At 56.2% G+C, this 16,857-nt stretch overlaps 1 protein-coding gene across 2 annotated transcripts in view; it reads right to left on the bottom strand.

Moving 5' to 3' along the window:
- The window catches only part of CREBL2 (cAMP responsive element binding protein like 2), a 383,473-nt gene that overhangs the window by 197,944 nt on the left and 168,672 nt on the right, over positions 1-16,857 (bottom strand). The gene's annotated exons all lie outside the window — the stretch shown is intronic.

Below are 16,857 nucleotides of genomic sequence, written 5' to 3'. Positions count from 1 at the left end.
CCCCCACTCCCCCCCCCAGCGAACACTGGGTGGCGTGGGTCCTGGAGTGCCGGCCAGCTCGCGAGCCACGGCATGGCACTCTGGTTGGGGGCGGCGGGTTTTAGTGTGTGACGGGAACGCTGCACAAATAGTAGTGTAATAGGTGAATTATCACTAAAGTTTAATATTCTACTCCAATAACCGGTTAGCAGTGCAAGTAACCTGACCCGTTTCTGCAGAGGGCTTCCACTTGTCCCTTGCACCACGAGCGGTGGTTACTTATTTACAGAGTACTTAGTCTGTTAAGTTCACATGAGGATGGCAGGGTTTCACGCTGTGGTGTAAACGTGCTATTTTGCTTTGTGCTTTTGCAGTTAGTGGCAAACTGTGATTTGCGCAGGCTCATAATCTGTTGGCCACGTGGGGAAATTGGGAGCACTCCTAGTTCCAACACACTTGCGGCTGCCCGAGGCCACCGCAGGGGGCCTTCTCCTCTGGTTGGCCTTCTACTCTGGATGCCCCACCTCCGCCCGTCGGGCAAGGTGGGGCATCCCGACCCAACTCAATTACTGGGGCATCCTGGCGAGGCAGGTCGCAACAGATGTGGCTGGCGATACTCCCAGAGCCACCCCTTCTGGCGTGATGGTGAGAACCGGAGCGCCACTTTATTAGAGACCTGCGCGCGGGCTATCGCTGGTGTTTGCTTTCGGAGGAGCGGTCACACCTTTCAGTGGCCCCGCTCACTTTTGACCCGGTGCTGAGGGATCGGTCTGGACAGTTGCTTCCCCTTCATCACCGCAGACGGGGCTCAGCTAGACGAGGAACGAGTTAAGTATGGACAAGTCCCTAACTTCGAAGGAGTATGCCCCTTCCCGTTTTATTTATTGATTTAATGCGTTGTTTATATAGCGCGGACTTTACCCGAAGGTGTCAGAGCGCTTCACAATAGGAACAGTAGTGAAACATGAGGAACACTTACTAGTCAGCATGTTACAAAAGCAATGTTGCGTTATATAAGGCTTAGAGACAATTGTGCTTGAATCAAGAGAAAGCAAAATACAAGGTAGCAAACAATACGTTACAGGAGGAAGATAGTGAGGTGTGCATGTAATAAAAGCGTACAACGTACAATTAGAGGATAATACTGCACTAAATGTCAGATTCTCGAAACACAAGAACAAACGTTACGTGACATGAGGCAATGGTGGCAATTGTGCATGTATCAAAAGCAAACAAGGACAATAGTTCAAGGCTTGTGAGGCTCTGGGGACAGGAAAGGCCCAGTATTAATAGTTGTAAAAACTGCATGAACGACGTGCCCCTGTGCTGCTTCTGTGTGAGGCGACTGGTTGAATAAGGTGAGAAGCTGAAAGGACGCTGCGAACTCTGCGGGCAAATTGCTGTTGGAGTGCCGTTGCCCATCAGAGGGGGGCTGCGGGGGCCTTCTTGCCTTTGCCTATATCCATCGCCCTCAGAGTGTGAACTCTGCTCTCCCCGTCACCTACGACGAGGCTGAACCACACTCTGGTGGGACTACCAGTCCCAGAGTGCATAGCGGGAGCACAGTCCTCTGCAGCTGAGCAAGGTGTGCTCCGGGGGCCTTCACAACTGCCGCCCCCACCCCACAGCGCAGGGCTCGTCCTTGCCTGTCACTGACAGGAAGTGACCGGACAGGGCCATTACCTTTGGTTATTCCATTCGTACATCGGCTGCCCAAGAAGACCAACATTACCGAGACTGTCTACCCCTCCACAACGGCAAGTAGATTAATGACATTTGGTGTACTTTGGACATCCTGCTTTTTCACCTGCCGCCATCCTTGTCTGTCTGATCTTCTTTTTTAAAACTGGATATGAGGGGTACACTATCCCGGGCTTTCCTCTAGCTAGGAATATTACTGAGTTCACTGGTATTGTTTCCATGAACCTTTGATTCCTCTGTTTATACATTGTGTATTTAAGGTATAAACTGCAGAGCGTTCTTATTGTTGGGCTATTGGATTGGTCCTAATAAGAAGGGTTGCCTGGACATAGTGTAAAAATGGGGAAGCGCACCTGCATCCCCAGAAAAACTCTTACCTATCCGCACCCCCACGTCAATTGATAAAATGTTGCAAAGGGCCATAGGTGTTGTCACGTCTGAAATAGAACGTACAGAGAGGCAGCTATCAATTACCCCCGATCTTTTCCCGCCTATAGCTGATGTATCTTGTTCCAATACCTTAACCGGACACTTGGAGATGATCTCCCGTCCACCCTACTCCAAGCGGAGGCAGCAACCCTCCAACCAACGTAGGTACCTGAGGGTGCGGGCATTCGCAAGAAGGGGAAGTGTAAGCAGACACCTGGGAAGGCAACTATGAACAAGAAGGCGAGAATAGGGACCGACATAGGAGCAGCGGGTCTGCCCACCCACAGTCTCACAACAGAACCCGCACCAGTCCCTAATACTGATCTTGGGTACCCGTGTTGGGTTCAGTCTTTATTAGCAGATCTACTGCTAGTACTACCAGTACCACCACCGCCAGTACTACCACTACCAGTACCACCACCACCAGTACCACCACCACCAGTACCACCACCACCAGTACTACCACTACCAGTACCACCACCACCACCACCAGTACTACCAGTACTACCACCATCAGTACTACCAGTACTACTACCACCAGTACTACCACTACTACAGCCACCAGTACTACCACTACTACAGCCACCAGTACTACCACTACCACCACCACCAGTACTACCAGTACCACCACCACCACCACCAGTACTACCAGTACCACTACCACCACCACCACCACCAGTACTACCACCACCAGTACTACCACTACCAGTACCACCACCTCCAGTACTACCACTACTACCACTACCAGTACCACCACCACCAGTACTACCAGTAACACCACCACCAGTACTACCACTACCACCACCACCAGTACTACCACTACCAGTACCACCACCACCAGTACTCCAGTACTATCACCATCAGTACTACCAGTACTACAACCAGCAGTACTACCACTACTACAGCCACCAGTACTACCACTACCACCACCACCACCAGTACTACCACTACCAGTACCACTACCACCACCACCAGTACCACCACTACCAGTACTACCACCACCAGTACTACCAGTACCAACACCACCACCAGTACTACCACTACCAGTACCACCACCACCACCAGTACTACCAGTACTACAGGCACCAGTACTACCACTACCACCACCACCAGTACTACCAGTACCACGACCACCAGTACTACCACTACCAGTACTACCACTACCACCACCAGTACTACCACCACCAGTACTACCACTACCAGTACTACGGCCAGCAGTACCACCACCACCAATGCTACTGCTCACCACCAGCCATCAGTGCACAATTTCTACAGGCAGTCACGGCCAACAGTACATGCATCGATTGTTACACATCCACAATTAAGTATTGTAGCAATATCAGTATGGTACACTTTAGTTTTAAACATATTCATGTAAAAACACAGCATGCCACCATTGCTACAATTACAATCTAACACACATAATCCCACTACACACCACATTAACACACTCCATAACACTTAGCAAAAATACATCACCATTTACAATGCCATTAGCTCAAACTCAAATAAATCCGAGCCCGATTGCATTTCTAATGCTTGTTAAAAGTTGGCGCCGGCATCTCAGGTATACATTCAACAGTGTGGTACTTTTGCGTCTATTAATCATTTTCTGAAAGATTAGGGTGGCTTATTCACTATTGGTTTGCAGTTTAAAAATATTTTTTCCCATTGCAAATCAGTCATGCACACCTGCCAACTCACACGGCGCCATCGTGTGAGACACAATATCGGGTACCATCACTCCGAGGCCCCACCCCTGCATCACACAAATGATTTTTAGGTCGAGCCTAGAGCCAGCGCGCATGCGCTGCTCTGCAAGACTTGTTGTGGTGGAGTAGCAAATAAAAGCCCCGCTTACTCTCCACCCATATTTGCCATGGACGTGTTATTGTCTGTTGTAAATGCTGGCTTCTGATTCGCCAATAGGCTTGTCAGTCCCTCCTTAGTACCGCCTCCTCTTCATTTGTCATCTCCCATGGCGACTGGCATCTTTACTTCGGTTTTTACACGGTACGTGTTATTTAGACTGTGAGCACTATTTTCTTTATTCCGTTTTTCTTACTGGAGGCATGACGTGCTTTAGTGCCTTCTTTACCCGCCCCCCTCCCTCCTGTTGTCGTGCCTTGTTACACCCCCGCCCTCACTCCCGCAGTCTGTGCCTTCTCCCTCCCAGTCCCCCGCCACCCTCCCCCGCTGTCTATGCCTTCTCCCTCCCCTTACCTTGGCGGTTCTCTAATGAGGCACAGTCACCCGCCTCTAGGTGAAACGGGGACACGGGGCGCCCGGCCAAGGCACACAGAATGCACTGCCTTGTTAATGAGTCAAGAGATGGGCTTAACTAAGCCTCGGTTGGGTCACAGCTCGCCCCAGTCACTCCACTGAGGATTAATCGGGCAGACAGGCCTGGCCAGCCATGCCCGATGCCAGATAGCGATTACTGTATGGGTGGAAGTCTCTGGAACTTTGGTGCTACAATTTTCAGGGCCCTCATATTGTGGCACGTTCCTCGCAAATGGCTTCACCCAAGAGCCATTGTGGGGGTAAGTATAGTGCAAGATGGAGGATTGTGCCCTCTTACAATGTTGATCCAAAGAAAGTGAATTCTCAAACGTTCTTTTAAGGTTTTCCGTGAGTGGTTTTTATTTATCATTCCATATATGACAGAAAACAGCCGACATATGTAATCTACAACATAATTTGCCCCTGCAACAGGGCTCTCAAAACAAGAATCATGGAACACTACCGAAATATCAACAAGGAAGAGGTGGGACCACCGCTAACGGAACATTTCCAAGTATTTCATCTACACAGAAAGACTTTCAAGTTTTTTTGGACTGTGTTGGAAAGGCGACCCCAGGGGAGACAGAAGGTGTCTGACTGTCCGCCCCGAGTCCCACCTCTCTCTGTGGAATAGGCCGAGCGCCGTAGGGAAGCCTCCTTGGCGAGGCTCCTCTCCTACAATCGTAACAGCAGAGCAATCACACTACTTACAGATAGACACCACACAGGAAGGATATTCACAAGAATCTTTATGTAAGTAATCAAAGCAAGTTCTGGGCAGGGTAGCGGCAAGGATCGAGGGATCCGTAATGTCGGGGTCTCGGGAAAAGGGGGTAGCGGGACAGTCTTGGCACCCACTGGTGCGTGGATAGTTCAAGGGTTCAGGCCGCGACAGCGTCAGCAGGGCCTCGGAGATAGTTCAGCTTGGTCAGGCCGCGACAGCGTCAGCAGGGCCTCGAAGATAGTTCAGCTTGGACAGGCCGCGACAGCGTCAGCAGGGCCTCGGAGATAGTTCAGCTTCGACAGGCCGCGACAGCGTCAGCAGGGCCTCGAAGGTGGTTCAGTTTGGTCAGGCCGCGACAGCGTCAGCAGGGCCTCGGAGATAGTTCAGCTTGGACAGGCCGCGACAGCGTCAGCAGGGCCTCGAAGGTGGTTTAGCTTGGTCAGGCCGCGACAGCGTCAGCAGGGCCTCGAAGGTGGTTCAGCTTGGTCAGGCCGCGACAGCGTCAGCAGGGCCTCGAAGGTGGTTCGGCTGGGTCAGGCCGCAACAGTGTCAGCAGGGCCTCGAAGATAGTTCGGCTTGGTCAGGCCGCGACAGCGTCAGCAGGGCCTCGAAGATAGTTCCAGGTGCAAGAGTTCGGATCAGGATCAGCCGCGACGACGTCAGCAGGGCTTCGACTCCAGATACAACTGCCGGCTTCATCCGGGGCTGGCCCAGATATAGGGCTGGAGGGCTTTGATGTCCGGACCCTCGCGCCTGGGGGGTCAGAGAGGCCGGGATGACGGTGTCCAGACACCCAGCAGGGGGGCGGAGCCAGCGCCCAGGGAGCCTGGTGAGCGATCGATACCAGGCGTCCGGGGGCGGCGGAAGGCCCATCGAGACTCTCCTTCTCCGGGATCTGGTCGAGTGGCCACTTTACCACCTAGGAGGATCCTGGTGCCTCAATGTCTAGGCTTCGCTGGGGCCGGGCCCGGGATGGCGGCGGCCACGTGTTCGGGGCGTGAGGGTCCCAAGATGGAGTCGGGCCGGAAAGGGTGGCCTGGTCAGGGTGCCAGGCTGGCAGCGTGGGCGAGCGGTTCCGCCGGGGTCCCAGGGAGGGGGAGAGCTGTAGGTGGCCGGGGAGGCTGCTCGCGCCGAGGGTTCGTGAATGTGCGTGTCAGGGGGGTCGATAGTAGGTAAATGGGGGGCCGATGTCGTCCTGGGCCCTCCATGCGGACGGGGTCGGACCACGCCACGAGGCCGTGTCCAACACACGTCCCCTCCAGCTGAAGGCGGGGAGAGTCACCCATCTTCCTGGGAGCTCTCTTCGTCGAGGCGGAAAAACCGGGACAGGCCGTCAGCGTTGGCGTGGTCACTGCCAGGGCGATGCTCCACAGTGAAATCCATGCCTTGGAGGGAGATGGACCATCGCAGCAGTTTGGGATTTTCGCCACGCATGTGCATCAGCCACCTTAGGGGCCGGTGGTCAGTCTGCACCCGGAAGTGGGTGCCGACGAGGTAGGGCCGGAGTTTCTTGAGGGCCCACACGACAGCGAAGGCTTCTCTCTCGATGGTGCTCCATCGCGGTTCTCGGGCCAGCAGCCGCCGGCTGATGAAGGCCACAGGATGGTCAGTCCCCGCGGAGTCCATTTGCGATAGGACCGCCCCGATGCCGTGCTCCGAGGCGTCGGTCTGGACCACAAACTCTTGGCTGTAGTCGGGGGCCTGGAGCACAGGGGCGGTACACATGGCTGCTTTCAAGGTCTCGAAGGCCACCTGACACGCGGGTGTCCACTGCACTTTCTGTGGCTGGTTCTTCGAGGTCAGTTCTGTGAGGGGCCCCACAATGCTCCCATAGTTCTTGATAAAACGCCGATAGTACCCCGTGAGCCCCAGGAAGGCTCGGACGGCGGTCTGGTTGACCGGGGGTTCCCAGGCTAGGATGGCGTCGATCTTGGGTTGGAGGGGAGCCACTTGGCCGCTCCCCACTTGGTGTCCCAGATAGGACACGGACCCTTGGCCTATCTGGCATTTGCTGGCCTTCACAGTTAGCCCGGCCCGGCGGAGGGCTGTCAGGACTTCCCAGAGGTGTTTCAGGTGCTCAGCCCAGTGGAGGCTGTAGTCCGCAATGTCGTCTAGGTAGGCGGCACTGAACTCTTCTAGCCTCACCAGTACTTTGTTTACTAGTCTCTGGAAGGTGGCCGGGGCGTTTTTCATGCCGAAGGGCATCACCTTGAACTGGAAGTGGCCGTCGGGTGTGGAGAAGGCCGAGCGCTCCTGGGCGCCGGGGGTGAGGCCGATCTGCCAATACCCGGCGGTGAGGTCGAAGGTACTGAGGTACTTGGCGGCCCCCAGGCGGTCGATCAGTTCATCGGCCCGGGGGATGGGATGTGCGTCGGTTCTCGTAACAGCATTCAGCCCCCGGTAGTCGACGCAAAACCGGAGTTCTGGCGGAGTGCCAGGTGCGGCGGCCTTGGGGACCAGGACCACTGGGCTGGCCCAGGGACTGTCGGAGGGTTCGACTACCCCCAGGGCCAGCATCTTGGTGACTTCCGTCTGGATGCAGGCTCGAACTCGGTCGGGGACCCGGTAGGCCCGGTGTCGTACTGGCTGACTGTCCCCGGTGTCGACATCGTGGACACACCATGAGGTAACCCCGGGGGTGAGGGAAAACAGATCTGTGAATTGTCCCAACAGTTCTTGACAGTCTCGGCGCTGTGCGGGGGTCAGGTCGAGGGAGAGAGAGATCCCTTCGACGGAGCCGTCCATCTCAGTGCACTTTAGGAGGTCGGGCAAGGGCTCGGAGTCGTCTTCGGACCCATCGTCGGTAGCGAGTAGCAGGCTCAGTTCTGTGCGGGCAAAATGAGGTTTGAGCCGGTTGGCGTGCAGAACCCGGAGGGGGTTCCGGGGAGACTCCATATCCACGAGGTAAGTGACGGGGCTTTTGCGCTCGATCACCTTGAAGGGCCCCGACCATTTGTCCTGGAGGGCACAAGGTTCGACCGGGGACATGACCCAGACCTGCTGGCCCGGCTCGAACTCGATGGAGGAGGAGTGCTGGTCGTACCAACGTTTCATGTCCTCCTGACTGGCCTCCAGGTTGGCCTCTGCAAGGGCCCGGAAATTCCGAGTCTGGTTTCGGAGGGTCAGGAGGTACCGGTAGACATCTGGTGGTGCGCCTTGGATGGTAGTTTCCCAGCCTTCTTTGACCAGGCTGAGCGGACCTCGGACAGGGTGTCCGTACAAGAGTTCAAAGGGGCTGAACCCCAGGGATTTCTGTGGTACCTCCCGATAGGCAAACAGGAGGCAGGGCAGCAGGACATCCCATTCGCGTTGTAGTGGCTCTTCTAGGCCCTGGATCATTCCCTTGAGTGTCCGGTTGAACCGCTCCACAAGTCCATTCCCTTGGGGATGATACGGGGTGGTGAACTTGTATGTGACCCCGCACTGTTGCCACAGGGACCGCATATACTTAGATATAAAGTTCGTGCCCCGATCGCTCACGACCTCCCGGGGGAATCCTACTCGGGAGAAGATCCCCATCAGGGCTCGCCCCACCACGGGAGCGGTGATGGTTCTGAGGGGGATGGCCTCAGGATAGCGGGTGGCGTGGTCCACCAGGACAAGTATGAAGCGATGCCCCTGCGAGGTTTGAGGGTCCAGGGGCCCCACAATGTCTATTCCCACCCGCTCGAAGGGGGTGGTCACTACTGGAAAAGGTTGGAGCGGGGCCTTCATCTTCCCCCCGCTCTTTCCGCTGGCTTGGCATGTCGGGCAGGTGCGGCAGTGGTTATGTACATCAGTGCGCATTTTGGGCCAGTAGAAATGGGTCACCAGGCGGCTGTAAGTTTTGTCCTGCCCCAGGTGCCCTGCGAGGGGCACATCGTGCGCCAGGTTCAAAAGGAAGTCTCTGAATCGCAGGGGAACCACTAGCACTCGGCTGGCCCCCAGCTCGGCAATTTTCTGTTCACTATATAGGAGGTCGTGGTCCCAGTAGACCCAGTGGGACCCTGAGGTGTCCCCGGTAGCTTGGGCAGCGGCTTGTTGGCGGGTCCCCTCAAGGGAAGGGCAGGTCTTCTGTTCCTGCCGAAACTGTTCTCGGGTGGGACCACCCTCTTGGCGCCATTGGGCGAGTTCGGGGATGTCGCGGAGCTCGGGGTGGTTTCCGGGCTCCGATGGCCTGGTCTCGCAGTCGCCTTCTTCATGGATGGCAGGGGGTGGTGGCTCGGGCCACTCCGGCTCGTCGGTCGGGGCGGCCTCGGTCGCTGCCGGGGCTCGGGCCGCCATAGATCGGGTCGTCGCACAGACCCACTCTGGTAATCCCATCATTCCTAGGTGCTCCCTCCGCTCGACGTGGGCCCAGGGAGAGCTCTCGAGGTCGTTCCCAAGGAGGCAGTCCACGGGGGCGTCGTCCCGGACGGTCACCTTGAGGGTGCCCGACACCCCCCCCACTCGAAGGGAACTCGGGCCATCTGGCATAGAGTTTCGGAGTTGTCGGCGGCCCTCACGGGGCAGCGTACGTTCGGGATGATCTGTTCGGGGGTCACCAAGTGGCAGCGGACGGCCGTCACACTGGCTCCCGTGTCTCGGAGGGCTTCGGTCCGTCGTCCATTGATGTGGACCCACTGACGGTATTTTCGAGTGTTGCTCGGCAGCGGGGCCTGGGGGACCAGGTCTCTATGGCCCAGGCAGGCTAGGGCCATGGCGGCCGGTTCATACTCGATTTGATCTTCCTCGTAGACCTCTACGTCTTCTTCTCCCAGAGCTGCAGCAGCGAACTGGCGGGTCGGAGGCCCAGTGGTGCCGGGACGCTGGTTCATGGGGCAGAGGGGGTCACTGGCATAGTGACCGGTCCGCTGGCATCTGTGGCAAGTAATGTTCGGGTGGGGCCCTGGCCGTGCTGGGGGGTCCCTCTTCAGGGACGGCGAAGTGTTACTCGGGGGGGACCCTGGAGGGGGGCCCCGGCCCGAGGCCGGCGGGAAGCTTCGGCTCTGGTTCTGTCCTCCTCCGCCTCCCCGCTGGCGGGGGTGCCCCCGGCCGCCCTGACCGGTTTCTCCTATCGGTGTTCGGGGGACCCGGGTGCTCACCCATCGATCCGCCTCGACGGCGAGTTTCCGGGGCTCGGTTAGCTTGCTGTCGAGTAAATGCTGTCTGAGCTCGACAAAGCAGTGGTTGGAGAGGTGCTCCCAAACGATGAGGTCGAATAGCTGCTCGTAGGTGGACACTTTGCTGCCCTTTATCCATCCCTCTAGGGCCCTGCTATAAAAGTTCACGTACTCGACCCACGTGGTACCGGGGATTTTCTTACAGTCTCTGAATCTCTGCCGGTACATCTCGGGGGTGAGGCCATACCGGACGAGCAGGGCGTCCTTCATGTGGTCATAGGAGGACATTACGTCGTCGGCCAGCTCCAGCAGGGTGTCTCTTCCTTCGCTGACGAATCTCCCCCATAAGCCGGCACCCCAGTCTTTTCGCGGAATGCGGTGCGCGGTCATGGCAACTTCGTACGCCTTGAACCATTGCTGGATATCGTCATTCTTGTAGTACTCCTTGACGATATCCTTCGGGATGTGGACCTTTGGGTCGGCAGGAGGTGGGGGGTTCCGGGCTACCGTGGCGCCAACCTCTTCGAGTTTGGCTTTGATTTCGAGTTCTTTGAGGCCACGCTCGTGTTCGTATGCGAGTTTTTTTTCTTCCAATTCTCTTTGCCGCCGCCTCTTTTCCAGATCTCCCTCTAATCGCAGTTGTTCAAGGGCCATATTCTTTTCTGCTAATTGGAGTTCTCCGTCCAGCCGGAGTCGGGCGAGCTCTAGTTCATGGAGCCGACTCCTCTCTCGCTCCCGGGCGTCTTCGTGGGAGAGGCCCGGGTCCCTGTTGGCGGTTCTTTCCTCTATGGGGGCTATGACGGTACTCACGGGTACTTCTCGGACAATGTCATCGTTCGTTTGGGGTGGGGTCTCTCTGGTCTCCACCCAGGTTTGCAGCGCTTCTTTGAAATCGTCTTTTGTGCTTAGTCCGGTGGTAGCGATACCCAAGTCTTTGCAAAATTGTTTAAGTTCTTTATGGGTATACTCCTCTAACAGGTCTTTCTGGAATTCTGCAGTCGTTCCGGCTTCCTTAGTAGTCATCGTGGCTGGGGGTCTCTGTCAGTAGTGACGTGTTACTCGCTGTACGATTTGCGTGGGCTCGGATCCCGTCGCTTGCCACCAATGTTGGAAAGGCGACCCCAGGGGAGACAGAAGGTGTCTGACTGTCCGCCCCGAGTCCCACCTCTCTCGGTGGAATAGGCCGAGCGCCGTAGGGAGGCCTCCTTGGCGAGGCTCCTCTCCTACAATCGTAACAGCAGAGCAATCACACTACTTACAGATAGACACCACACAGGAAGGATATTCACAAGAATCTTTATGTAAGTAATCAAAGCAAGTTCTGGGCAGGGTAGCGGCAAGGATCGAGGGATCCGTAATGTCGGGGTCTCGGGAAAAGGGGGTAGCGGGACAGTCTTGGCACCCACTGGTGCGTGGATAGTTCAAGGGTTCAGGCCGCGACAGCGTCAGCAGGGCCTCGGAGATAGTTCAGCTTGGTCAGGCCGCGACAGCGTCAGCAGGGCCTCGGAGATAGTTCAGCTTGGACAGGCCGCGACAGCGTCAGCAGGGCCTCGAAGGTGGTTCAGTTTGGTCAGGCCGCGACAGCGTCAGCAGGGCCTCGGAGATAGTTCAGCTTGGACAGGCCGCAACAGCGTCAGCAGGGCCTCGAAGGTGGTTTAGCTTGGTCAGGCCGCAACAGCGTCAGCAGGGCCTCGAAGGTGGTTCAGCTTGGTCAGGCCGCGACAGCGTCAGCAGGGCCTCGAAGGTGGTTCGGCTGGGTCAGGCCGCGACAGCGTCAGCAGGGCCTCGAAGATAGTTCGGCTTGGTCAGGCCGCGACAGCGTCAGCAGGGCCTCGAAGATAGTTCCAGGTGCAAGAGTTCGGATCAGGATCAGCCGCGACGACGTCAGCAGGGCTTCGACTCCAGATACAACTACCGGCTTGATCCGGGGCTGGCCCAGATATAGGGCTGGAGGGCTTTGATGTCCGGACCCTCGCGCCTGGGGGTCAGAGAGGCCGGGATGAAGGTGTCCAGACACCCAGCAGGGGGGCGGAGCCAGCGCCCAGGGAGCCTGGAGAGCGATCGATACCAGGCGTCCGGGGGCGGCGGAAGGCCCATCGAGACTCTCCTTCTCCGGGATCTGGTCGAGTGGCCACTTTACCACCTAGGAGGATCCTGGTGCCTCAATGTCTAGGCTTCGCTGGGGCCGGGCCCGGGATGGCGGCGGCCACGTGTTCGGGGCGTGAGGGTCCCAAGATGGAGTCGGGCCGGAAAGGGTGGCCTGGTCAGGGTGCCAGGCTGGCAGCGTGGGCGAGCGGTTCCGCCGGGGTCCCAGGGAGGGGGAGAGCTGTAGGTGGCCGGGGAGGCTGCTCGCGCCGAGGGTTCGTGAATGTGCGTGTCAGGGGGGTCGATAGTAGGTAAATGGGGGGCCGATGTCGTCCTGGGCCCTCCATGCGGACGGGGTCGGACCACGCCACGAGGCCGTGTCCAACAGACTGTAAATTGTTAAACCAGTTTCCAGAGGAGGAAATCAGGAATTGACAATGAGACGCAGAGAGAGTGAATACATCATGCGTCTAAACGCTACCACTCTTGGACTCAATAAAGATGCAGAAATGCACTATTGGTTGTACTAAGAAGGGGACGCCAAGCATATAGATGCCCTCATAAGAGATAACCCTCATACAGATAGGACTAAAAAGAATGTTATATTTTTAGTTTTGTCTGTAAAAAACGATTTTCTTAGGATCTGTATACTTTCAATCACAACTGCATGACCAACACTTATATTCCCATTTTAGGTCGAGGACCGTAGGCTGCGCTTGCGCAGTCTCGGTCAGAGATTTAATGATTCTTAGTACGGGGCTTGAACCCGCCCCTCTTCTCCATTGGCTGGCCTCGTAAATGCTGGCCAGCCATTGGAGGAGAGAAGCATCACTCTGAACAAGCCCCGTCTTTTTGCGATTCAGGGGCGTGTTTTTTGCATTCTTTCTACCCGTGATGTCATCCGTCACTCAACAAAAACACGCGCCCGAATCCCGAGTCGGTAAGTTTTCTTCCCTAGCTGCGCTCGTCTTTTTAGAGCAGTGTGAGGCCCAGCGTTAGGCGCTTGTTAGAACGTATCAAAACAAAGAGAGGAGTATCCCCAATGAAGATATAGAACAGACTTGTCTGGAGGGTGAGTTTTCTGGCAAGAAGGAGAGCATTCATCCTTTTGTTTAAAACCCCTCACTCACCAACCTAGTGGTGACATGCTTCATCATCGGGGTCCACCCTGGCGGCCCAGCGCCACCAGGATGTGCTTCGACACCTGTACTACAGTGGAGCGGGTTGTGACTGTGGGTGCAAAAAAATTAATGTTAAAAATTGTCCTGGTTGTACTCAAAAATATAATTTTTATTATGGAGCAACTGAACAATATTAAAAAGAGTGATGGGCGAGATCCTGGTAGGGGAGTTACGACCTAGAGATCTCTATATGTGTATGTGTTGGTTGGTCAACATGTTTCTACCAATAGGGCGTTCGCCCGGTATTCTTCAGGACCAAAAACAGGTGGACAGAAGGTGTGTGCCCCCTAAAAAGCACACCCTTTCTTGATCCCCTGTGTACCTCTTGGCAAATAGCCAGTGGTATTTATGCTCAATAAAATGAAGGAGCACGTGAAAAAGTGAAAACAGAGACTAAATTATGGACTCTATGATGCTTCAACGGGCAGGGCGTAGGCTCTTTAACGCAAGGACAACATATTAGTTGCTTGGTTGAAGGGACCGAGTCAAACCTACTCCTATCGACCTCTGCACGGCTAGTCACGTCGTTAGAACGTCCCTCCGGACAAGGTAGCTTGCTTTCCTTTTGTCGAGCCTCTGTTTATGAGGAGAGAGCAGCTGCGGTGAGATCACTGCCTGCCCCTTCTCCTCCCCCGCCCACCCAAGCTCTTCTGCCTCCCGTGCTTGGCTGTCCATCTATACTAACTACAGACCGGCTCCGCTGTACTTTATAAACACTAGCTTTAGGCCTGTTGCGTTGTACTATGCTTGTCTCCTTATCGCAGTCAGTGCTTGTTTCTGGGGGAGTCTACTCCACGCAGCCAGTGCTCTCCCCCGTGCATGTGTACATGTGTGCAAGTCTCGGCGCTCGCGGGCAGAGCATTACTCATGCCCTATTTGTGCCAGGGCCGCTCACTCTTCTTGCTGCGTTTCCTCGGCTCCACGCCCCCCCCCTCTCTCCGGGCTGTAATAAGTGAGGTAATTAAGTGTAAAAGGAAAGCTAGGGTGCAGAGGAGGGGGCGCCTTGTAAGAGCTGTGTGAGGTAGACACGAGGCGAGGGCTGTGTGTGGGGGTTCTGTGAGGAGGGGTTCGGGGATTGTGGGGGGCCGTGTTACTCCTTTCATTTTTGAGGGGCCCGGATAATGTATGTTAATAGCCGGCAATCATCCCGGCTGAGCGGCGTATATAAATGCAATTACAATTCAATACCCACACATTTAGCTACAGGCGCACACTCCGTTCACTCTGATCTCAGACAGGTCCCGGCCCTCTACCTGCTGCAGGTCACCTGTGTACTCCGCTGGGTCCCTAGACGGGGGAGGGGGCTGTGGGCAGGGTCTTGGCAATCCGCGGAGGTGAAAAAGATTTATTCCAGGAAAGGATCACACCTCCCCCTCCCCCGGGAATGGGCAGGCCCAGAAGGAGGGAGGCCACCTGTAGACATCCTGCAGTGCAGGAGGGGGTGACTGACTGCACCTCGTCTGCAGTGTGATACAGGGCGAGACTCCGTACACCGCAGCACAGCACTCCTCACAGAGCCTGAAACACTACAATGCTGCCGTGGCATAAGGCGCTAAACAGCGAGAGGCCAGGATAAGAGAGTTGTAAGTCTGGTATACCCACTAGGCCACACTGTGTGATCCTGGGCAATTTACTTCTTCTCTCCCTGCCCACGTTCCCTTATCTAACAACATTTAGAGCTCCTCGGAAGCTGAAGAGGTGATAGAGATTTTACTAAAAGGCGGACAAGCAATCCACCTCGCACCCTTCTCTGGTAACTGAGCCCCCACCCCCCTCATCTCTTTCGCCCATGTCCCTCCACCCCCCTGCCTCCTTGACATGTCACGTCGTCTGCCTCCATCCACAGGCTGTGAGGGTTGGTGATGGAGGGAGGTGTGCGCGCGTGCTTGGTTTCCTTTTCACTTTAGTCGCCGATTAAGAGGCTTATCACCCCTTCCTTTGAACTGCTCCCCCTCCCTCCCCCCCTCTATGGAGAGACAGGCTGCAGTCTGTCAAGTGTTGGCCACCTCAGCCCAGTCTGCGCCCTCCTCAGGGGACAATTCCGTTAGCGCCTTGAAACCGCTTCGGTGCTTAGTGACGCTAGAGACCCGTTCCTTAAACATGTGGTTTTATAAGTGCACAGTGACACCTCCTTTCGGAGTGTGCAACATATAGAAAGTCTGTTCTGCCTAATGCGGAGCTGCTAAGTGTCTGGCGCCACAAGTAACCTTTCAGCCACTCCTAGCTTTCAGCCCAAAGCGCTCTGCATGTTGGGACATGTAGTTCCACACGTGTAATGGAAATAGTGGCGCTACCACCCCAAGAATGCTGTTGCCTGCCTAAGAGTGAATTGGTGATAATTGGTGATTCCCTTGTGGGTAGAAGCACAAGGGTAGAAGCATTTTTTTAAGAATTAAAATTTCTTTGAACAGCACAGGGCGCCGTGCTCCAGGTTGTCTATAATTGGGCACACAGAGTTTGTTTCTCCCTTGCTTCGTTCCTACGGTAAAGTTCTCCGATACCTGCGGGTCTAGCCAGCGCTATACAAGGGTGAATGCCAATGTCGAGGAGCCCCCTGGCTGTGCTTGCTTCCCTGCCCCCTGGCTGTGCTTGCTTCCCTGCCCCCTGGCTGTGCTTGCTTCCCTGCCCCCTGGCTGTGCTTGCTTCCCTGCCCCCTGGCTGTGCTTGCTTCCCTGCCCCCTGGCTGTGCTTGCTCCCCTGCCCCCTGGCTGTGCTTGCTCCCCTGCCCCCTGGCTGTGCTTGCTCCCCTGGTTACCCTGCCCCCTCGCTGCGCTTGCTCCCCTGCCCCCCCTCGGTGCGCTTGCTCCCCTGCCCCCCCTCGCTGCGCTTGCTCCCCTGTGTGTGTATGTGGCTCTGGGTGTGTGTGTGTGTGTATGTGGCTCTGGGTGTGTGTGTGTGTGTATGTGGCTCTGGGTGTGTGTGTGTGTCTGGCTCTGGGTGTGTGTGTGCGTGTGTGTCTGGCTCTGGGTGTGTGTGTGCGTGTGTGTCTGGCTCTGGGTGTGTGTGTGCGTGTGTGTCTGGCTCTGGGTGTGTGTGTGCGTGTGTGTCTGGCTCTGGGTGTGTGTGTGCGTGTGTGTCTGGCTCTGGGTGTGTGTGTGTGGCTCTGGGTGTGTGTGTGTGTGTGTGTGTGTGTGTGTGGCTCTGGGTGTGTGTGTGTGTGTGTGGCTCTGGGTGTGTGTGTGTGTGTGGGGGGGGGGGCTCTGGGTGTGTGTGTGTGTGTGTGGTGGGCTTTGTGTGTGTGGGGGGGCTCTGTGTGTGTGTGGGGGGGCTCTGTGTGTGTGTGTGGAGGGGCTCTGTGCGTGTGTGGGTGGGCGCTCTGTGTGTGGGTGGGCGCTCTGTGTGTGGGTGGGCGCTCTGTGTGTGGGTGGGCGCTCTGTGTGTGGGTGGGCGCTCT

Source organism: Lissotriton helveticus, chromosome 1_1 (assembly GCF_964261635.1).
Source record: "Lissotriton helveticus chromosome 1_1, aLisHel1.1, whole genome shotgun sequence".
Taxonomy (NCBI): Eukaryota; Metazoa; Chordata; class Amphibia; order Caudata; family Salamandridae; genus Lissotriton; species Lissotriton helveticus.
This window is presented reverse-complemented; position numbering and strand designations above follow the sequence as displayed.